This window comes from Microchirus variegatus, assembly GCF_963457635.1.
Source record: "Microchirus variegatus genome assembly, chromosome: 6".
NCBI lineage: Eukaryota > Metazoa > Chordata > Actinopteri > Pleuronectiformes > Soleidae > Microchirus > Microchirus variegatus.
In genome coordinates, this window is record NC_139807.1 from 2188360 (window position 1) to 2212478 (window position 24119).

Genomic DNA, 24119 nt, shown 5'->3' on the forward strand with positions numbered 1-24119 from the left:
TGATCTCTGTGAATAGAATGTGAGAAAATAAGAGTCGGAATAAGACGAAGAACATGTCTTTGAAGACGTTTTGGCCACGCCTGCCGATTGGTACAACTTTCAAACTGTGGAGGGCAGCGTCTGCCCAAAAAATAAGAATTTAGGCCGGCTTTACACGACAAACACTCCCGGGTGAAACCGACAAAATATTTTATCAGATGTGCCTTTCGTTTAGACGGCGTTTTTTGGGGGCTTAAAAACGCAAAAAAAAAAAAAAAAAATGAACCCACCCTCGAGAGTGGAAATCTTAAAAACGCTCCACCGTCGCGTTCCCGTCTAAAGGGTTGAAAACGCAAAAGTGTGCTCTGAGCTGCTACTAGAGAGAAGTAGAAGGACGTTTCAGTGCATGCGTGCTCCTGGTGTTGTTGTATGACAGTGCGTCACAGTGCCACCTAGCCACATGGCATGCATACTACATCAAAGTTCACATTTTGCGTGCAGATTTCCACCCAAAGACGCTCTTCTAAAACGCAAAATAAAAAGTGGGAACGCAACGCCAGGGCGATGGAGTTTCATTTTTTGCTTTCACCAAATCCTTCTACTTTTTTCTTTGCTACCGTTTCTCATCACGTTCAGAAAAGCCATAGCTAATCATTTCTGGTCAAAATGCACGTTTTGACGTACGACGTGTGTGAGACATTTCTTTTCTCTACCATTTTTCTTCACCACTGATTCTCAAAATGCTCAGAAAAATCCAGCTGAACTAAAAGCTGTGATGGATTTACTTTCTCTTAAAGCTGCAGGACCAATAATATATGCTGGAGTCTGAGGGGAGAAGATGGCAACATCATGGATTCAATAAGCTACCGTTTAAAACCCTGAGAAGAAGAAGAAGAATGTTTGTGGTAAAAAATGTGGCAGTAGAGGAAGAAGATGAAGATAATAAACTTTATTAATGACCGGTTTGATCTTTACTCTCAGTAGGCAAGTGCTTTAATCCTCAACTCTGAGGTTAATTTGATGGATTAAATAACATTAAAATTATTCTTCCTGTTTGTTTTGACATCATGTTCAGGATTGAAGCAGCGTCAGGAGGTGTCTCATGAGAGTTTTGCATCTAGAGTTGATTAAAATGCTCTTTTTTTACGACGTCTTAACTTCCATCTTCTGTAACCCGTCCCTCGGCTCATGGATTGAATCAACAAACCAAACTGAGGCTCGGTGTGATGAACATGGAGAGAGAGACAGCAGAACTCACGCTCGTTCTCTAGTCGCAGATCCTCATCCAAAACCACTTATTTGTGGACGGAATTCTAAACATATTTCTGTGAGTCTGACATTGTTATTCTCTAATGTCAGTGCACCCTTTTATTTTTTTCCTTAAAGCACCGAGGGTGAATAACTTTGCAGCGATAGCATCACTGGTGAGGCTACGACTGAAGGCTACCGACCATGTTTCCAGATATTATCGCCGTTTAATATTTGTTTTTTGGAAAAAAGGAAACCACAGAGCGAGGTGCTCTGTAAAAATCTCTCTCTGTAATCCCACGTTTACTCAGCTTCTCATTTTAAAACAACTCTTAAACCCATTTTCAACAGACCAAAAACTACACATTTCGACAAATAAACCCATAAATTAGAAGGACAACTGATGGCGTTGACCCTTCTCTGTCTCCTAACCCTCTGAACTGAGCCACACAAACCTCTCCTCCCTTTAAAGACCAGCTGATGATGATCAGCTCACAGCTGAGAGAATTCCTCACAGGTGTCTCCAATGGCTCCTGATGAACACCTGAGTGAACTGTGACCTAGTTTTGGTTCATGTGTAACAGAGGAAAGAAGGCAGTTTGAATACAATCTGGTACAATGTCCACAGTCGTGTGGTAAGAAGGTGCAGATTATCCACTTAAAGTGTAACACAAAGTTACTGCAAAGAGACTAAAAACAATCCCAAAGACACAAAAACGATGACAGAGTTACTGCAAAGAGACACAAAGTTACTGTTAACAGACAAAAATGACCACAAAGAGACACGAAGTTACTGCAAAGAGACTAAAAACAAACACAAAGACACAAAAACGATGACAAAGTTACTACAAAGAGACACAAAGTTACTGCAAAGAGACAAAACGACCACAAAGAGACACAAAGTTACTGCAAAGAGACTAAAAACGACCACAAAGACACAAAAACGATAACAAAGTTACTGCAGAGACACAAAGTTACTGTTAACGGACAAAAACGACCACAAAGAGACACAAAGTTACTGCAAAGAGACTAAAAACGACCACAAAGACACAAAAACGACCACAAAGTTACTGCAAAGAGACTAAAAACGACCACAGAGAAACAAAGTTACTTCAAAGAGACTAAAAACAAACACAAAGACACAAAAACGATGACAAAGTTACTGCAAAGAGACAAAGTTACTGTTAACAGACAAAAACGACCACAAAGAGACAAAGTTACTGCAAAGAGACTAAAAACAAACACAAAGACACAAAAACGATAACAAAGTTACTGCAAAGAGACACAAAGTTACTGCAAAGAGACTAAAAACAAACACAAAGACACAAAAACGATGACAAAGTTACTGCAAAGAGACAAAGTTACTGTTAACAGACAAAAACGACCACAAAGAGACAAAGTTACTGCAAAGAGACTAAAAACAAACACAAAGACACAAAAACGATAACAAAGTTACTGCAAAGAGACACAAAGCTACTGCAGAGACAAAACGACCATAAAAAAACACAAAGTTACTGCAAAGAGACTAAAAACAAACACAAAGACACAAAAACAATCACAAAGTTACTGCAGAGACAAAAACGATCACAAAGAGACACAAAGTTACTGCAAAGACACAAAAATGACCACAACAGTAGTGTATATTATTTTAAAGTGGGCATTTACTGCAGAAACATGCTGTAACTCCTGTGTCTAAAAGGCCTCATCGGCTCAGTCAAACCTCCCTTTGTCTTCTCCATCATCGTCATCATCACAGTCCAGTGTGTGAAATACATGAGGACACTGAGACTTTTTCACAAACATAAATCATAAAGTGGAGACCGAGCGCAGAAGGGACGACAGTGTCTACGGTCAGACGCGCTGGTGACAACTGGTGGTTTTTTATCCGCGCTGGAGACGAAACACGTGCGCATACTTTTAAAAACACGGCCAGTGAAAACAGATTTAATGCAGCGCTGCTGGGGAGTCGTAAAAGAAATCACACAAACGCTGTCTGGAGGACGAGGCCAAGCACTTGTGGCGTTCGGCTCCGCGTCCGGAGAATGAGATCTGAAACCACAGCTCACAGACGACCACCACGGCAACTGGAGAGAGGAGAGTTTATGCTCTGAGCTATTATGGGATGCACGTGGATTCCACTTTAATCAAAGTTGGAGGTCACGCCATATGACCTCTACCAAACGTCTCACAAGGACCACAAAACATCCCACACCTGTCCTAATTCTCAATAAAAGACCAATTTCTATCAAATAAAGATGATATGTTCAAATATTGTGCTACGTCCAACAGATATTCTTTTTTTAAAACAATATCTTCAAATTAAAACCTTCATTTTTGACACATTTTCTTTAATAAATGCCAAAAAACAACGTGAATGAAACAGACAAAAAAGAAATCCTCAAAGACGAAGACACACCAGCTGCAAAGTGACAAACTGTTACGACAAATGACCACAGAGACACAACAGTCCAACAAAGTGACTAAAAATAACCTCAAAGAGATGGAAAAATGACCACACGGAGACATGCAGCTGCTGCAGAGGCACACAAACTGCATAAAAAGACACACAAAAGCTACTACAAAGGACAACAGACACACAAAGACACAAAGAGAAACAAATATTCGACAAAAACACAAAAAAGAAACACACAAGGAGACACAAAACTACTACAGAGATACGATCGAAAACCACAAAGACCAAAATCCACAGAGACGACGACTCTCAGACTAACATTTAATACAAAGATGCAACAAAGTGTCCAAAACAATGACAAAGACACAAAATCCTACTACAAAGAGACACAACATTACTGCAAATGACAAAAGGATACGACAAAGAGACAAATAAACACCACAAAGACAAATGTCGTCCAAAATTAGTCAAAAACACAACTGCAGAGAGACATAACAGTGCTACAATATGACTAAAAATGACCTCAAAGAGACACAAAGTTACTGCAAAGAGACAAAAGCGACCACAAAGTGACACAATAATGACCATAAAGAGACACAAATGACCACAAAGACACAAAAACGACCACAAAGTCACCAAAATGACCACAAAGACACAAAAATGACCCCAAAGAGACACAAAAACGACCACAAAGAGACACAAAAATGACCACAAAGAGACTAAAACGACCACATAGAGACACAAAAACGACCACAAAGTCACCAAAATGACCACAAAGACACAAAAATGACCCCAAAGAGACACAAAAACGACCACAAAGAGACAAAAAACGACCACAAAGTGACACTAAAACGACCACAAAGAGACAAAAATGACCACAAAGACACAAAAACGACCACAAAGAGACACAAAAACGACCACAAAGAGACAAAAACGACCACATAGAGACACAAAAACGACCACAAAGTCACAAAAATGACCACAAAGACACAAAAACGACCACAAAGTGACACAGTAATGACCATAGAGAGATACAAATGACCACAAAGACACAAAAACGACCACAAAGTCACAAAAATGACCACAGAGACAGAAATGACCACAAAGCGACGCAGAGTTACTGCAAAGAGACACAAATGACCATAAAGAGCTGCGACAAAGGGACAAAAACGATGTTTGAGACACAATTCCACTTCAAAGTGAGAAGAAAAACATGTACAAATGGTTTGAGTTTGGTCCTGAAGACGCTGGAGTGTTTCACACGTGCGTCTGAGACGTCCACTCTTACATAATCCAGACATGGGAAAGTGAGAAATTCTTTGTTTGGGGTTTCCTGTCTCTCATAAAATTATATTTGTTTTTATTTTTTCTTCGCCATAAACTGATTGGAAAAATAAGCACATCAGTTCAAACGTGTGCGATAAATTATTATTGTTTTTTTTTTTTACAGTCAACAACCTCAACAACTTTATGAGAGCGGATGATTTCATGATATTAAAAAAATAGAAAAAATAGAAAAATCATTGTTTAAAAAAACCGAGCCATGTGTTTCATTTTAGGGCTCGAAAACGAACTCTCAATATTCTCCACGTCGCTTGGCCTTCACAATAAAAGCCTCTCCGCATCTCCTTCAAACTAATACGCTCGGATTGCACTTTCGTTTCATGCAGCGGAGCCATTTTCTGTAACTAATCACGCTGTTGTTTTCCGACGACGGCGGCAAGAAAGAAAATGTTTTTTTCACCTTATTTATTTATTTTATGCGTCTATTTTACCGTCGCTCGTGATTATCCAGTGAAAACATAACGACCGCTGCACTAACTCTACAGTTTACAGAGCAGCAACAACAGCAGGAAACGCCGTTAAACGGCCGCCGCGAGCCGAGCCCGACGTTCGTAATGAAGTCACGGGGGGGAAACAAATGCACTCGCGGTTGCGTCGGTGGTCGTTTGTTGCTGCGTGAAATCAATGGGAAAGCGTTTCATGAATTTTAAAGAAACTCCACGGAAAAGTGCAGGTGTTTTTCATTTTTGGGGATAATTCGATATGTTTTATGAAAAAAGGGGGGAAAAGACGGTGGGTGTTCACAATCCTCGCTGTACATGACACACAAAAACGCACAACGTTAACAGTATTTAAATATTTACAATTAACAGAGAAGCTTCATTGACTGAGAAACAATACAGAAAGTGGAATAAATGTGAAATAAAAGTCAAATAGTCACAGTAGATTTACTGAATTGACCAAATTGGAACAGGCCAATAAATTAACGTCTAAAAATGTAATTTAATATCTAATTTTCTTCCGGCTTCTTTCTCTCTAGGGGGCGCCACGGCGGACATATTTGATTTGGCAGAGATTTTTCCGCACCCAAACGTCCCATTTTATCCAGGGAGTAGTCGTACACTTGATGTGATGTGCGCCCCCCTGTGGCTGGAGTCAATTTAGCGTGTCCAATTAACAGTGAGCGATGGGGATTGGGGTTGATCTGGCTGGGATTCAAACCGGCTCTGGTTTCAAGGTAATAATAATAATAAAGTATAACATATGATATATACATACTATACATAATAAACTATATGCCATGATATTAGATAACAAGAATATAAAACAATATAATATAATACAATATAATATAATATAATATAATAATGATATAACAACATATCAGCTTTACATTTACAAGACTTAATATTGTTTAAATAATGATTATTCATTATTGTAAAATAATACACAGAGCCCAAAGATATACCATAATAAGCTATGATATTAAATAATAATATATTATAAATAATATAAAATGTAAAAATCATGTGTAAACACAGCTGTTTTTGTCTCAAAAATGTAATCTGGACATTTATTCATAAGAAAATAATACATAGAACCCAAAGATATACCATAATAAGTCAAATGACATGATATTAAATAACTCAATAATAATAATGAAACCTATCAATAACGTTTTTGCCTTTGATGTGCCAAAATTCAAAATGGCTGACTTCCTGTTGCTTTGAGGCCATGGTTCCCATTGACTTTTTTGTTCCTCTCTCGGACTATAACATCTTCCTACCAAGTTTCGGGAAATTTGCTGGAACTTGATTTTACGTCCCAGTTTTCACCTTAGTGGGGGCGCTATAGAGCCCTTGGGCAACGCACAGGTCTGGGACACTATGTCAATATCACATTTTCCGCCAGACCTGACCTCCGCGCAAAGTTTTCAGGGTTTCAATGCACGTTAACACCCTCAAAAATGACCGTAATGGCTAGTTTGGGGTCACCTGTACAATTCTTTTGGTGTTTTCCTTTAAAAGTCACACGTTTATTCATCAAAAGAGTTGCAAAATGAAAAGAAAATATAGTCAAGACATTGACAAGATTAGACATAATACTTTTTTAAGGGTTTTCTAATCATCCAATAGTCTTCTAACGCGATTAGCAAACACAATGTACCATTAGAACAGTGGAAATGGGCCTCTATACACCTATGTACATATTCCATTAAAAACCAGACGTTTGCAGCTAGAATAGTCGTTTACCACATTAACAATGTATAGAGTGTATTTATGATTCATTTAATGTTATATTCATTGAAAAAAATAAAGTGTTTTTCCTTCAAAAAAAGGACATTTCTAAGTGACCGCAAACTATGTTATAAATACTATAAATAAACTTTCCTGGTTGTTTTTGTCTGGTCTCACAATTTTTTTTTTCTAATTTTGAACTAACGTTAATAAATAAACGAGTGAAGAAAACATCAGCCACATTTTTGAAAGTCCCCAGATCCACACTTAAACACTGTGGGCAGATTTAAACGTAACATTTTCCACAGAATCTGTTAGAAGAACATTCCTGCTGCCTTCAGCTCACATGTGCCACCAAAGAGCATTAAAAGCACTCGTTTCTGGACGCCGATGTTGGCCTCGTTTGTATTTAACTTCCATTAATATACAATTCATCATTCGTCTGCAGCGTGAAACTGATTGTCTGGATTAAAAGACAAAACAAAACAAAACAAAACAAAAAAAACAGGAGGAGCTCATTTACAGATGCACAATCTGGGAAACATCATGTCCTAAATATGTGATTTACAGTTGGGATGCTGCTGACAGCATGTGTGTGTGTGTGTGTGTGTGTGTGTGTGTGTGTGTGTGTGTGTGTGTGTGTGTGTGTGTGCTGACACTGACCATGGACCGTCTAAATTGCAACTCCTCTTAATAACAATAAACCTATTCCAAACACGTGCGGCCGCCAGTAAGAGTTTTGGCCTGAAATATTAGAATCCTGAAGTAATTGGCGAGAAGCAGGCGCGCGAGCGTGAGGAATGGTTTAGTCCGCGCTGACACTTTACGAGACGAGTTACAAACCGCAGGACTGACAGAGAACCGCGGGTCGGGAGACGCCGGGTAACTCCACCTCGTGCACTCCAGTGGAAATAAGATTCTGGACTTTTGAGTCGCCGAGGAGTTTCAAAGGAGTTCTTTTTGCATGGGGTCCTGGGGGCCCTTCATTAAACTATACCAAAACCCCCCCCGTGCAATAACAAAAATTGGATGGAAAAAAATAAACGCAGTAATAGCTTGGACAGAAATGAGTCCACTGGCAGACGAGCTGACACTTTGTTAATCCCTTAGGGGAATTCCTTCTCTTCATTTAACCCCGTCCTCGACTAGGAACATGAGCAGCGCCCAGTGGACAACGGCCTATAACAGCCCTATGACCTGGTGGGGACTCAAACCGACAACCCTCCGGTTACAACCATGCAGTGTTTTTTTACGCCACGGTCACGTAACGATGCACTATATCCCGTCACCGTACCCGTCACCGTAACCGTAACACGGGGTAGAGACCGGAAAAATCGCCGTAATAACGTAGCGCTACGAGCTCGTGTCATTGGATTTTCGTAGGATACGTCGTAGGATGTACGTTTTCATATGAACCATTCGCGAGAATGTAGCCATAGCTGTTCCAAAATAACGTCTCAGAGTCGTTGTTTCCATTGAGTTGAATGGTTCGGTTCGTAACGCGTCTCGACAAACTGGGCAAAAAGAGCTGCTGGATGACCTCCTTTGTAGTCCGCTGTGTTGCCGTTTCTGTCGTTGTGCTACGTATCTTGTCTTGTCTTATCAGTCCACACCCGCCGCCAAACCAAGAAAGATACTGTTGTCACTCAAAACATGAGCCTGACCCAGAGCTTTACCATTCCATACCATACTGTACCAAACCAAACCAGACCAAACCGTACCGTGATGAAAACTAATTACAAAACTGTAGTTTACGGCACACGTACAACATTTCAAAACGTTGGCTTGCCAACATATCCACAAACAATACCGTTTATCACTGTAGGAGGACCCCAATAGCAAATGCTACAATGGACGATGGTACCTCAGTGGTAGAGCAAGTGGTCTTCCCAATTGAAGGTTGTGGGTTCGATTCCCCAGGCCTAAATGCTGTCCTCAAATATGGTAAACGAAAGCCAGAGGCAGTGGTTCACAAGTCTAAAAATGCTTGAAAAACACATCTGGAAGAAGCCAGAGTTAGTATTTAACCATAATCGAGGCATGAAGGCTTGTACTTCTGTCCTGTCTGCTGTTACTACGCTACCAAAAACACCAAAACAGCAATTTAATTTCCCCCAACAGCAGATTTGATTTACAGTACGTATGTGGAAAAAAACTCCCAAAAAACGTCTCATATCTGTCTTAATCATTTATCTACTTCTTCAGCCCATGTATCAAAAGTAGTGGTGGCCACGTTAACGTATTAAACGGCGTCAACGGCACGACAACTGACCGGAAAAAGACGTCAGGTTTACGTGACTCCGGATTGTTAAAATGAGTCTCTAAAGAAAAGCTAAACTTTAAAAACAGAAGCACACATACGCAGTACACAGGTACGCTGGTTATTTGTAGCGCTGCTCTTTTCCTGTAACAAACAGACCGCTCTAGTTCCACTGTAGGCGTCGCTAACCAGCGCTAAAGGAGCTAATGCAGCTAATGGAGCTAACTGCTAAACAGTGCCTGGACGTAAACATGATGTCACATGCGTCCTTTTTCCAGTCAGTCGTCATGGAAACGTGCGTTAACATAGTGCCCACTGCTAAATCCAATTATGTTGCGAAAGCGTGATACGTTCCAAACGTCATCGCGGAGTGACGTGGACACGCTCGGAAACTCGTCGTTCTTGTTCGACACCGTTTCAAAACAAAATAATTACGAACTACGCGTTGATCTAAACTTTCTTTTTCTTCTGCGTCTTTAACGTGTTATCACGGCATACGTAACTGCCGCATCACCACCTCCTTAGTTTCCTTCCTTAGCTATTTCTAACGTCTAACGGGTTTGGCCGATTTTTCCAGAAGATTATCTACGTAGGACGCGTTTCCGAGACGAGGAGAATGTCCCACATCCAGAAGAGTTCTGGACAAAATAGATTTCAGTTCAGGTCTGAAAGCAGCTTCAAGGGACACTGTGTAGTATTTATGGGTTTATATAACCCAAAATCCACTCTTTTATACATATTATGTGCTCCTGCATTGTCTAGTCGCTGTATAATAGTTTTTGTTTCATTTTCGTAGTGTTTCAAAAAGTCATGTAAAATAACATGGTCGCGGACCGCGGTTGCATAGCCACTGTTAGCAGTGAGACGCCATGTTTCTACCGGAGCCTGTAAGGACAAACGCGAGAGAACAAATCAAGCGTCTCTTTACTTGTAGCTGAAGTCCCGCCTCCACTCTCTCCGCTTCGTCTGCTACGGCCGCGGTAGCTCCGCCCTCTCCCTCGCCTCACGAACCTCATCTGCTGACACGGAGAAAGACGACGAGGACGACATTTGACCGTCTGAGGACACCGTAGCGCTCAGGGAAGGGAGGGGGTGAGCAGAGGAGCAGTTCTTTGTTGTAAATTCCAGCCTCTCCTCTAGATGGCACTATAAACTACTTACTTCACCTTTAAGTCTTTTAAAGGCGATGCCTTCGCTTGCCCCGCCCTCTCAGGGCAAACATCGCCGTCTGGTCTCTTCTCTCAGACTCTCAGCTGTTTTGCTGTTTGGTCGTTAAGTCGCTTTCGAAATCGACACGAGCCACAAGCCTCGGGATCTGTCAAACAATCAAAGGAGAACACATTTTCAGTATTTATCGACAGACCTCTCACAGAACCATTATCTCACAGCTACAGCCGGAGTCAAACGAGGCAAAAATAACGATCAATATACTTGTCAGCGCGAGCGAGCGCCGCGGGGGCGAGCGGAGGACGCTTCTTGTTCGAATTACGCTCGTTGAGGAATCTGCGTGCGATATAAAGCCTTTCAAATGACAAACGACACTCTCGGTGGCACGAAAAGAGGGAAAACAGTCGTCGTCTCGCGACGCTGCCTTTGAGCTCTTGGATGCGATTTGACCAACGAGTGAAACCGGAGACTCTTCTACCCACAATGCAAGACTGGAAAAACTCTTTAAGCGCACGTTATGTCACGCGGCAGATGAATTAAATGACACCTACGAGTCACGACTGGTCAGATAAACGAGTTTGAAAGGTTATTTTAGCTCGCGAGGGAGACGGTCGAGAGTTTCCTCGTCCAAATTAACGAGGTGCCGAGCGGCGGCGGCGGCGCCGACTCCCCCGGTCGACGCTTTCACCCCTCGGGGTTTCAGGGTTTCATCCGGGAGCTCTGATTTATTCCGTCTCGCCTCCTTCTCTGAGATTAACGTGTCTCTGAACGGGATTAAATTCCCCGGGATAAATGAGGTGAGCGAGAGCGACCGGCGGCGCCCGGTTTCACGCGTGGGAAAATAAACGGACGGCGGGTCGAGACGCACACGTGACGACACGGAACTTAAGATCCTCAGTGTTTTTTATGTGCAGTGGATTAAATGTGAAAGGTCGTGAACTCTACCAAAGAGTTTTTTTGTTTTGGATTATCGAGAAGCTCTTCCATAAAAGCTCTGCAACAAACTGCACCATGGGGATAAATAAAGTTAAATTGAATTAAATACAATACATATGGAAGGGGATTAGGGCCACATGTGGGAAATGTTGTTTTGGGGGGAAAAAAATGACAGAATTCTGAGATTAACGTCAGAATTATACTGTAATTTCAACATTTCAGAGGAATTTATTCTCAGAATTCTGGCATTTATTACTGAACGCTGGCTTTTGAGGATCTGAGATTAACATTAGTATTTTCTTAACTAGTAATAATTTCATTAAATGCAGCTCATAAATCTTTCATCAATGCTTTGTTGTGAGAAAATGTCTCCACTTTCTATGTTCTAAAACAGAAAATTTGCAAAATAAGAAATTGTTATGAATGTGATGATGATTTAAAGACAAAGAAATTTAGGATTAACAGCATAATCTCACAGAAAACCCAATGACTCAATAACTGAGCAGGATTAAATCCAATCTATGTCGAGTTTTTGTGTTTTTCTCTACTCTTTTTTTTGTTTTCTTATACAATACATTATGGAAGAGGATTAGGGCCAGAATTATTAGATTAAAGTCATAATTCCACTCTAATTTCAGAATTTAGAGAAAAAACAGTGCTGGCTTTGAGGGAAAAGGTAAGAAAAATGTGAGATTAAAGTCAGATTTCTGATTCTTTCTTAGAATTCCTACTTTAATCTGGGAATTCTGACTGATTTGTAATCTCTCATATTCACACGTGGCCTTAATCCTTCTTTGTTTGAGACTTTAGAAAATGCAGAATTCTCTGTGAAACCACCAAACAAATGTCTCTGTTTGTCCGTGTCTAATGGATTAATTACGCCGTTTTTTTTAAAGATACGGATCGAAGATTATAATCCTGTTGTGAAAAATATGTGAATAATACAGTTTTAGCTTCAGTGATTCCCTCGGATGCTTCTCTCTCTCTCTCTCTTTGCCCCAGTGTTGTTTCCACGTATCTGGAATCTATAAAGTTAGTATTATTGCACTTAGACACGGTCACTTTAGCAGAAGCAAAACAAAACAGAGCGTTTATATTAAAGCTCCTTTAACTGGGTTTGTTTTTAATCTCTGACGTTTCAGGGATCCGAACGCGTCCGTCGCGATCCGTGCTCCTCTTACCGTCAAAGTTCAGATAAAATAAAATAAGATAAAAAAAAGAAAGAAATAAAGAAGGAGCAGACGTTTACGTCAAAGCCTGTGAAGCCTGACACGTCTAATAAAAGCCAGAAAATTCTCTTTTTCCACTTAATTGCTCTTTGAACCTCTGGACAAAAACACACACACACACACAAGGAGGAATTTGTCTCTATTGTATTTAATACATCTGTTATTTATGGAAATTTATTGACCATAACCACATTTACTTATAAACAAATCAGATTATATTCCACCACATTGTAGACATTATTGCAGCTGATGACGCAGGTTTTTTATTGTGATTTTTTACGTAAATTCAAAATTTGTATTCATTTTTTTTCCTGATTTCGACTGAATTTGATTTAGTTGAATTATAATGTTCAATTAACCAATTGTACCATGGAAATAAATATAGTTATATTGTATTGTATACAATACATATGGAAGAGGATTAGAGCCATATATGGGAATTTTTTTTGGGATAAAAAAACTAAACAATTCTGAGATTAAAGTCAGAATTAAACTGTAATTTCAGAATGAAGGAAAAAAAAAAGTCAGAAATCTGAGTTTAATCTCAGAATTCTGCCATTAATTACAGAATGCTGGATTTGAGGATCTGAGATTAACCTTTGCCATGTTTTTTTATTGTGATTTTTTACTTAAATTCTACATTTTTATTCGATTTTTCCCTGATTTGATTTGAATTTCATTAAATTTTGTTCTATTTTATAAATTCTAACGTTCAATTAACCATTAGATCTTTTGATAATGACTTCAATTTGATTTCATAGCTGGTGGTAATCTGGATTCTGACTGTAAATCATCATAGAAACATCAAATACATGTTTTTGTTTTGTCCCTTTTGCCAAAACTTACTTCCTTTTACTCACATACTTTAACTGATTGGCGACCGTTTTGTGATAAATTATAATTTAAAGGCTCGTAACATCATAGGTCTACGGTTGTAAATGTTAATAATCAGTTTATAAATCAAATGTGGTTCAAATGTCCAGCAGCCAATCGCCAGAAAATATATATAAAAATGTTCTAAATTCAAAGAGACAAATGAAGTGTGTGTTGGAGGATGGTTTTTCCAAATCTGGCAACCCAGAGGCCGATTTATAAAACATTAGTATGTTATTAACTAGTAATAAATCCGTTAAATGCAGCCCATAAATCCTTAAAGCTTTTGTTATTAGAAAGTGACACCAGAAATATTGAATTCCTCCACTTTCCACATTCTAATTTTGCAAAAAAAATAAGAAAAGTTATGAACGCGATTAACAGTTTAAAGTCAGAGTTTGTGAAAAAAAAATGACTCATAACAAGTTAGGATTAACCACATAATCTCACAGAAAAACCGACGCTTTTATAATAAAACCTCACTCAAATAACGGAGCAGGATTGGATTAAATCCAAAGAGCTGACGTAGAATAATCCCAGAGTGTCGTCACCAGTGTCCACTTACAGTGAGGGAGTGAACGGAATCGACGCGTGGATACATGTGAAGCAAAGTGGTTTCCTCCCCTTATTAGCGTCCCCCGTAAATCAAACCAATGGGGCGTCCCGTGGCGAGCGAGTCCAACTTTGTCTCCAGAGCCGATGCCAGTGAAGTATAAGAGCTGATAATGGAGCCTGAGGAGAGAGAGAGAGAGAGAGAGAGAGAGAGAGAGAGAGAGAGAGAGACGCTGTTTCACATCAACCTGAATATCTTGTGTTTCTCTACAGTAACACAGACACTCAGGGTAAAGCCTCCGATTTCTTGAATCGAGGTCAAAGTCCTGATTCAGTTTGTCTTCCAATTTGATTCAATATGGAGATATCGTCAGCTGCCGTGCCAACGTTGTGCTTTGTTATTTAAAGGTGAAGTAAGTAGTTCATAGTGCCATCTAGAGGAGAGGCTGAAATTTACAACAACGAACTGCTCCTCTGCTCACCCCCTCCCTCGATTTGTTCTCTCGGGTTTGTCCTTACAGGCTCCCGTAGAAACATGGCGTCGTGGCAATGCAACAGCGGCCCGCGACCATGTTATTTTACATGACTTTTTTAAACACTACGAAAATGAAACAAAAACTATTATACAGCGATTAGACAATGCAGGAGCACATAATATGTATAAAAAAAGTGGATTTTGGGTTATATAAACCCATAAATACTACACAGTGTCCCTTTAAAGCGATTTTCACACAACTAATGCTGCAAATTGGACTAAATGTGGTTCTTTATCAGTGGAAAAAAGAGACAGAAATGGCCTATTATAAACATGGAGCTACAACCCAGATTAAGTCAAGAGGAAGTGAGGCTGCAACACCTGTATTTGTCCCCAGGTCAAAAGGAGAAGGAGGAAGCGACTGAAAAAGTAAACAAAAAACAAAAGACTAAAGGATAAGGGATCGGTCCTGTACAAAGCCCATATGTACAGATATTTAATCTAGTTTAAAGAAGTTTTATTTCCAATAATATGAAGGTTAAATAGAATAGAATAGGATTCAAACGAAGAAACTTCTTGCTTCGAGGTACCAGCACTCACCACTGCTCCCTAGTTACCTAACATAAAAAAAAGGAAATGACATACAGTCTAAAAGCACCATCAGACGAGTTGTTTCCCAATCACTTGATTCGAACACATCCAGAAAATACAGTAAATTAATTAATTTACTGATATTATTGCTAGGTATTTAGTTTAACACACTCTATTTATATTTGAACAATAACGCGACCGTGGTTAGCGCTGCTCTTTTCGTTTAATAAACAGACCGCTCCAGTTTGACTGCAGGCGCGCTAACGGCGCTAAAGGAGCTAACGGAGCTAACTGGTAAATGGCGCCTGAACTCTGGTGCCGCGGCACGTAAACGTGACGTCACGTGCGGGTTCAGTCGTCATGGACTACAACACATCATGCGTTAAAGGCGCATTATGTAATAAATCTAAAGCAACTGGCCATAAAATCCTCCTAATATGTCACAGAGACTCAGGAATAATGTTCATATAACAAACTGAACTCACCAACAACAACAGTACAGACAAAATATTTACATTTAACAATAATATTTTGCAGACTGCAAATCATGATTATGTTTTGAAATCATGTTTTGGCATGTGGCGCCACCTACCGCCGTCTACCAATCGTTGCAGTCAGTAGAGTCTCGGCTGCCGAGCAACCACGGGTTGCCAGTTACGTCAAAAAAGGAAACCTAAAAGACCTCGGTATTTTGAATCTGAATGTAGTAACCGTTTTTGGCCACATTCTTACATATGGCACCTTTAATGTGCGTTATTGTGCCGTTATGTGCGATATTGACGTTCTACTAGCACGATGACATAAAGCTAACCTCTCACTGCTCAGTTTTAGTGTCACAGCTGAATCTGAATACATTAAAAAAAACATAAATATTATATATTTTTTTTTTATATATCTGCACAGCTGCCGACCGTTTCAGAAGAGACACACACACACAGATGGTGTGAACGTGCAAACCAGACGCGAGCGAGACGCTGCGCAGCAGTGACGCACGTGAAGCAAGACACGCCGCGGCGTTAAACTCGAGGACAGTTTTTTCTAAGCCAAATCCTACCAAATGTCAATAATCATAAAAACAAAAAACCTCTCACGGACACGTTTTTTTTTATTAACGACGCGTGGTAAACGTGTCGCAGTAAAAAACGCCAGCTTCTCACTCTTTTGAAGACACTTAATCAGGAGCCAATCACGTGGCTCCCCCCCCCCCCCCGATGTCCGTGAGTAACCACGCTGCCACTCAGGAATCCGGACCCCGGGCCCTCTGTTCCTGTTCCAAGACAGACACTTAGCGTCCTACTGTGCCCATGTGGTGTTTTTCAAATCAAATGGGATTCCCTCTGGATAGCGGTAAACCGAAACCATTCCTCTTGAACCTCATCAGTCAAAGAGCCTTGTTGTGACTTGCAGAGACATCCTACACTTTCGCTGAGGGAGATAAACCAAGGTTCACTGAGGAGGGTACTTGGGGGGGGCCACAGCGGCTTTTTACGGGCCGCGGCCGACACTTTCAGCGTTGACGGGGATGGAATCGCCGCGAGGCCCGGCGCGACCACTCGATGATGATGTGAGCGCAGAGGGCAGCGGCGCGGCATCAATCACATCAAATGTTCGGCGGGGATTTTATTGATTATCTGTTAATGCCGTAATCCTTCACGCATGTCGGGCGACACCGGGGGGCGCGAGCGGAGGAGAGAGAGCGAGCGCGCTAGTAGCCACTGTGACCCGACGCCTTCGACAACCTTCCGCGCCTCATACATCACCTTCCCAGAGAAACGCAGAGAGGTAGGAAACAGCTGTGCCCTCACGAGACAGTGGCTGCTTTATCCTCAGATGTTAAAACCAACTAAAGAGGCGGCCGCTGAAAGCTCAGCAGCTCGTGATTAAACGGGATATTTATCACCACGGGCCGTAAAGTAAGGACTCAAATTTAGAGACGATGCATTTCGGGGGGAAATACCCAACAGTCAAACGCCCCATTATGCGGCTGACTTCATCCTCCCGCACACACACACCCAGTCTGCGCCTACGTCATCAGATTAAAACCTCGTTCCTTGTTGTGTCCCCAGGATTAATCCGGACTGAACAGACATTATGAACTGCGGGCGTCAAACCAGAGACACATTTTTACATCATTAGTTCAAGCCCAGGTCAAGCTAACTGTAACTTGGTAAATAATCTCACCACAGTAGACGACAATAGTTTAGTTTAGTCCAATTTCATACTTGCGAAATCACTAAATTACAAAATCTAATGTGCTGAATTTTGTCTTTACTATTTTTACTGTTTACTTTCACGTCGACTTCTTACTTATTTATATTTAAGGTATTGACTTTACTGGGTAAAGCGCCTTGAGATAATGTACGTTATGAATATTTACTTTTAAAGGTGAGTTACAGAATGTCAAATATGTAAGACTGTAAGACAGCGACCTTTAGTATTTAAAATTAGCTCCCGATTGTTAAAATTAGTCTCTAAACGGTGGTAAACGGTGCCTGGACACTATTTAAAATTATTACGTAAAGTCAACTTTAAAAAACAACTGTGGTTGTTGAACAAAAGGAACAACAACAAAGCACAAAACTGTAAAATAATACATTAAAGAGAAGTTAAATTTTTACGTACTACGTACATTTTACGTACTACGTAAATACAGAAATGCACCTTTTACCTGGTTTTACACCGTGTTCATGTACATTTAATTACATTTCTGTGAGATTGAGACAACTATCAGATCCTAAAAAAACATTATATATATGTTAAATATCCTCACACATCTCAACATCACAACTTTTCAACACGATTCCAAATCCTGATACACTGATAAAAGCTGCTTTACATGGTCAATAAGGACCTAAAGTTGCACATTAATACCGTTTCAAACACATGGACATCACAGTTAAGGGAGAAAAATATCATTTGACAGCCCTGGTATTATACTCCGTCAGGGCTAAAGCTACAAATACCAGAATAAAGTGGCATTTAATGTTCTGTAAAGCAGAAAAGGAAAAATCCAGTGAAGCTGCTTGTGTCTCTGATAAAGTGCTGCAGTCATCGCTGCGGTTTCTGTCGGGATGATAACGACTGCACGAGCCAGAAAAGAGGTCGGCCACTCTGACCACAATTGTTCCACTGATGTGTGTGTGTGTGTGTGTGTTGTATTTTCTCTTCTTTTTAATTAAAACATTACTTTAACTGAGTTGCAGAGTCAAGTCACGACGACAACTCATAAAAAGTTAATACAACACAATGTTTGCTTTAGCGCCGGTGTAAACCTCTGCACTGGAAACCTCTCAGTAGCAGCGAAGAGGCCTGAAGACAACGAGGGACGAGAAGAATCATCAAATTATTCAAAAGTCACCATAGCCAGCGTTTCCAGGGAGGAAAAAACCTCCCAAACAAACACACGCGTGTTTGCCGTGGCACTGAGTTTAGACGCGGCGACGACTCACGGACATTTAGACTCGGAGAGAAAACATGAAAACCAGTTCTGTGGCAACTCACTGGCATTGGGTCGAGTCCCAACTTCATGGTGGTTCGTCGTCACGTTTGTGTGTGTGAATGACTTTGGTAGAAGCTGAAGTAACTTTTTTTTTAAAAATATAATATTGCTTCAATAGACGACACTTTGCGTTACCGTAATTAGGCGGCGGTTTGTGTTATCGGAAATATTCCAACGGGTTCTGAAAGCTGAGAAGCCAACGTGTTGTGGTTATTACGGTAATTTCACTCACACTGTTTCAGGAAGCCGGTGAATCAGAGAGTTGGAAAATTGCCTGTACATAAGTTTCCACTTTTTACTTTAACACTCAAAATCTGGTGTTCGTGTACAACCACAGTGTTAATAAAAATCTTTTATTTTTCTTCATTTTAAATGGTGAAAACGGTATTTTCACATGCAGGAAATTGCAAACTGAAACCGCCAGATATTGATATTGAAGAATATTCTAGGAAAAATGGGCAAAAACAGGACATTCTGGCCCTTTTATGTCATGTACTTTATTTCTAATAGCCATCTCCAACGACCCACAGTTGATTTTGTAAAGTGCTTTACAAAATAAAAGCATGATAGACACACAGCCTTAAGGGCTTTAAAAACAAAACGTTTAAAATCAATTCTAACACGCACAGGTAGCCAGTGGAGAGAATAAAAGATTGGGGGTGACGAGCTCCTCCCGTCTCGTCGAGTCTTTTAAAAAGGCGAGAAGCCGCATTTTGTAATAACTGGAGGCCGCTCAGAGAAGACTGAGTGACACCAACATAAAGGACGTTACAATAAGTCCAGTCGAGAACTCGTAAATGCGTGTATGGCTACCTCCACGGATAAAAACCTCTCTTGACAACATTGTCTGTTTGTTAGAAAGTTAGGTTTTTATGGTTAAAACAAGTCAAAAATAGTCCAGACAGGTATTTAAGTTTTAGAAGTAGTGCTGGGTACGCTAACAGCGCTATGACGCGTTTCCATGACATTTGACCGGAAAAAACGCGTGTGATGTCATGTTTACGTGACTCCCGATTTTTTAAAAGGAGTCTCTAAAGTAACGCTAAACTTTTAAAACGGACAGGTACGCTGGTTATTTGTAGTGCCGCTCTTTTCGTTAACACTAATGGCGCTAAAGGAGCTAACACTGCTAACGGAGTTAACTGGTAAACGGTGCCAGGACTCCGGTGGCACAGCGCGCAAACATGACGTCACGCGCATCTTTTTCCAGTCATGGAACGCATCTCTAGCGCTGCAGGCGCGCTAACGGCGCTAAAGGAGCCAACACAGTTAACAGAGTTTACTGGTAAACGGTGCCTGGACTCCGGTGGCGCGGCACGTAAATATGACGTCACGCGCATCTTTTTCCAGTCATGGAAACGCATCTCTAGCGCTGCTCTCTAGCGTTGTAGGCGCGCTAACGGCGCTAAAGGAGCTAACACAGCTAACAGAGTTAACTAGTAAACGGTGCCTGGACTCCAGTGGCGCGGCACGTAAATATGACGTCACACGCATTTTTTTCCAGTCATGGAAACGCATCTCTAGCGCTGCTCTCTAGCGTTGTAGGCGCGCTAACGGCGCTAAAGGAGCTAACACAGCTAACAGAGTTAACTGGTAAACGGTGCCTTGACTCTGGTGGCGCGACACGTAAACATGACGTCACGCGCATCTTTTTCCGGTCATGGAAACGCATCTCTAGCGCTGCTCTCTAGCGTTGTAGGCGCGCTAACGGCGCTAAAGGAGCTAACACAGCTAACAGAGTTAACTGGTAAACGGTGCGGCACGTAAACATGACGTCACGTGCGTCTGTTTCCTGGTCAGTCGTCATGGAAACGTGTCGTGCGCTAACTGCAAGCGCCGTTAACGTGCCCGGCACTATTTAGAAATAAACGTATTAAAGGCCGAAAGGCTGTAGGTTCAATTCCTGACTCTGCTAAGCCTATACGTATAACTGGAGTGTAAAGCAGCTCCTCAAGCCTAGAAAAAGCTCTATATAAATACAGACCATAATACCAAACTCTTCTTCTTCTGATTCTTTTTTTTGTGAGGCCTCCCTATTTCCCACGCGTGAGAGGAAAGTTAGCGCTTCGCGCACGGACGTAAAGTCCGATTTTTCTGCTTTACGCGCGACGCCGACAAACAAAACAAACAGCAGTATTTGCCTTTTGCCTCCGCTGAAGGAGAAACCTCGGGACCTCGTGGCACCACAGAATCCCAGCAGTCTGTGGCAGCTCCCATCATTCAAGACGACACCGCCTCAACTCTCCCGTCTCTTTTTGCCATAAATTTTAATGAGGCGGGGGTCACTCCATCTCCATCTCCATCCATTTGTTAGTCCATTTTAATGATTTAGCTGCGATGGTAAACAAAAGAGGTTTCTGCCAGACACGTTTAACCCTTTAAGGATTTAGATATAAAAACAAATCAATACGGGAGGTAAGGGTTTATTAACAAGGGGGGAATTTTGTGGTCTGCAGCTGGTGTGAATAATCAACGGGAATTCTCACACTCACCACTCTCACCCTCACTTATGTATATAAAAAAAAAAATCCAGATTCTGGTTTGTACAGCGAGGGTTGAATCAAGTCCAGATGTATTTTATAGAATTCCGTCAGATTGGACACGTTGTTTCACATTTTCATAAACAATAATTACTCAATTTAAAGAATTTGGACGTTATCGCGACCGCATCAAAAAACAAATACTGTAGCGTTTCGAACGTTATGTTATTCTGGATTAGGTTGGACATAAATTAAACGATAATTCGATAACATCTCATTCTATAGACGAGTGAGTGGTTAAAACTGTGTTTAACAAATTAAAAGTTACGTTAACAGTTTTATTTTTCAAATGTGCTGCTAATGTAGAGGTGGCAGACCTCATAGGTTATATACACATATCAATAATGGGATTTTTTTTGTTGTATTTATACCCGTTTTCCTCGTATTTAGATGTTTTTCTGCCGCCTTTTTATGAATAAAACCCGCGGCGATGGTGGAGACCACAAACTGGCACAGCGCACATGTTCCCTCATAAGTAAGTCATTTGTTACTCGAAGTTGAAACAAACAACTTTTTTGGCTCAAACTCGTCGTTATAATGCGAACACTGGCTGCACGGTGTAATATTGATTCTCTATAAGCCGTTCTTTCTTTTCACTGGAGCGAGGTTGTCGCTTAAAAGCAAATAAAAATTAAACTGTGACGCAAAGAGACAACACGACACAGAGCTGTGTTGACCTAATATCCAGTGTTTTAATATGACAACACTACGGTTTCTCTAACTGAGTGATAATCAGAGTCAGTAACTGTAACGTTGGGAAAAAAATATTTGAATGTCGACAAACATCTGCTTTTATCGTCATTTCCATGCAGCTGAAGTTATCCCACATAATGTTGCTTTTATACATACTTTGATTTACGATCACGGCGGTTCTGGCTACTGGTGATGAAGACGAAGCAAATGCACTCAAAAATGATAAAATTATTTTAAAAAAGGGATTTAAACTCTTAAAGCTGCAGTGTGTAACTTTGTTTGGTTCCTCATGAACAAAAACAACATTAAAGGCGCCGTATGTACGAATGTGGCCAAAAACAGTTACTACACTCAAATTCAAAATACCGAGGTCTTTTAGGTTTCATTTTCTGACGTAACTGGCAACCCGTGGTTGCTCGGCAGCTGAGACTCTACTGACTGCAATGATTGGTAGACGGCGGTAGGTGGCGCCACATGCCGAAACATGATTTCAAAACATAAACATGATTTGCAGTCTGCAAAAGATTTTTTTTAATGCAAATATTTTGTCTGTACTGTTGTTGTTGGTGAGTTCAGTTTGTTATATGAACATTATTCCTGAGTCTCTGTGACATATTAGGAGGATTTTATGGCCAGTTGCTTTAGATTTATTACATAATGCACCTTTAACAGGATTAGTATGCTAAAAAAACAGGCTCTGTCAAGCAAAACTATCAGACCCGGCAGAGGGAGCGTTTGTTTGTATACAGCTGCAGAGCAAGGGTGGGGGTGGGGGTGGGGGTGGTAGCGGAGACAAGAGGATTTTATTCGGTCAGAACTGTTTGAGGCGGTAGAATTCACTTTTCAGTCAAACTTTAAAGGCGCCATATGTAAGAATGTGGCCAAAAACAGTTACTACGTATAAATTCAAAATACTGAGGTCTTTTAGGTTTCATTTTCTGACGTAACTGGCAACCCGTGGTTGCTCGGCAGCTGAGACTCTACTGACTGACTTACCTTTTGCGTTGCCGTTTCCTCCGTCTGACACAAGACTAATCACTTCCTGTGTGCAGGGAAACGCTCAAAATCTCTGTGAACCGATCCAACGCTGATTTTAATCTAACGGACGATTGTTTATGTTTAAATTGCGCGTCACGGTTTTGGTTTTAAAGCCAGGTAGAAATCACCCCAAACCCCCCTCCCCCCCCTCCCCCCTCCCCCCTCCTCGTCTTTGTCTTATGTTATTTCACGCTGGAGTCAGACAGAGCAGGAAACCAAAGACTGGACAGTGCCTCGCTTAAATCTCTGCATCTCACGTCTGTAAATGACTCCCAGGCAGCTTTAACTCCCCCTGCTACCAAACTGGGATTTACACTTTGACCCCAGGAGTTGTAACCACCAAAAGTCAACTTTTTTTTTTTTTTTTTACTCCCCTTCTTTAAAAAGACTCGCGCTCCCTCCTCCCTCCACCAAGTGCACCAAGAACAATGGCTTATTCTCCTGCGCCAGTGCTCCATTACGGGGCCTGTGGCTTGGCAGCGCGGCAGCGCCTCAGATTTCAACCACATGTACTGCTTTCAAATCGAAAGAGTCAGCCCTGGCAGCGCGGCCGCATAGCTGAGGGAGACACTGAAGAAAAACTACGAGAAAATGGGGAGGAGGACGAGGAGAGAGAGAGAGAGAGAGAAAACAGAGGGGGAGAAAATAAAAGTAGGTGATGTAAAGAGTAAATAGTGGAGGGGACAAGGAGAGGAGGAGGAAATATGGAGAACTGTAGGAGTCAGACAGCAAAAACCTGATGAGCAAACACAGATTATGGCTTTAGCGTCCGTAAGGTCAGGACACAGAGAGGTCACGTCTCACGGGAGCCATTTTGGACGGCAGTGAGGAATAACCTTGGCTTAACCCTCGAGCTGGCTGTTCTCAATGAACTGTAATTTCCCTCCCCCCCACCCCCCCAAAAAAAACCCCACAGACAGTAGCTTTTTGCCGATGGAATCCAAACCGTTCTCACCGTGGAGGATTTTTCTATTTTCGGGTGATATTCCAGATACGCTCCGTCACGTGGTGATCCCTGAGAGATTCTCTGTGAGCTTAACGCAAAAAAAAAGAAGAAGAAAAAAATTGCAAAAACAAGCAGAAAATGCAAACACCGGGTGTTACC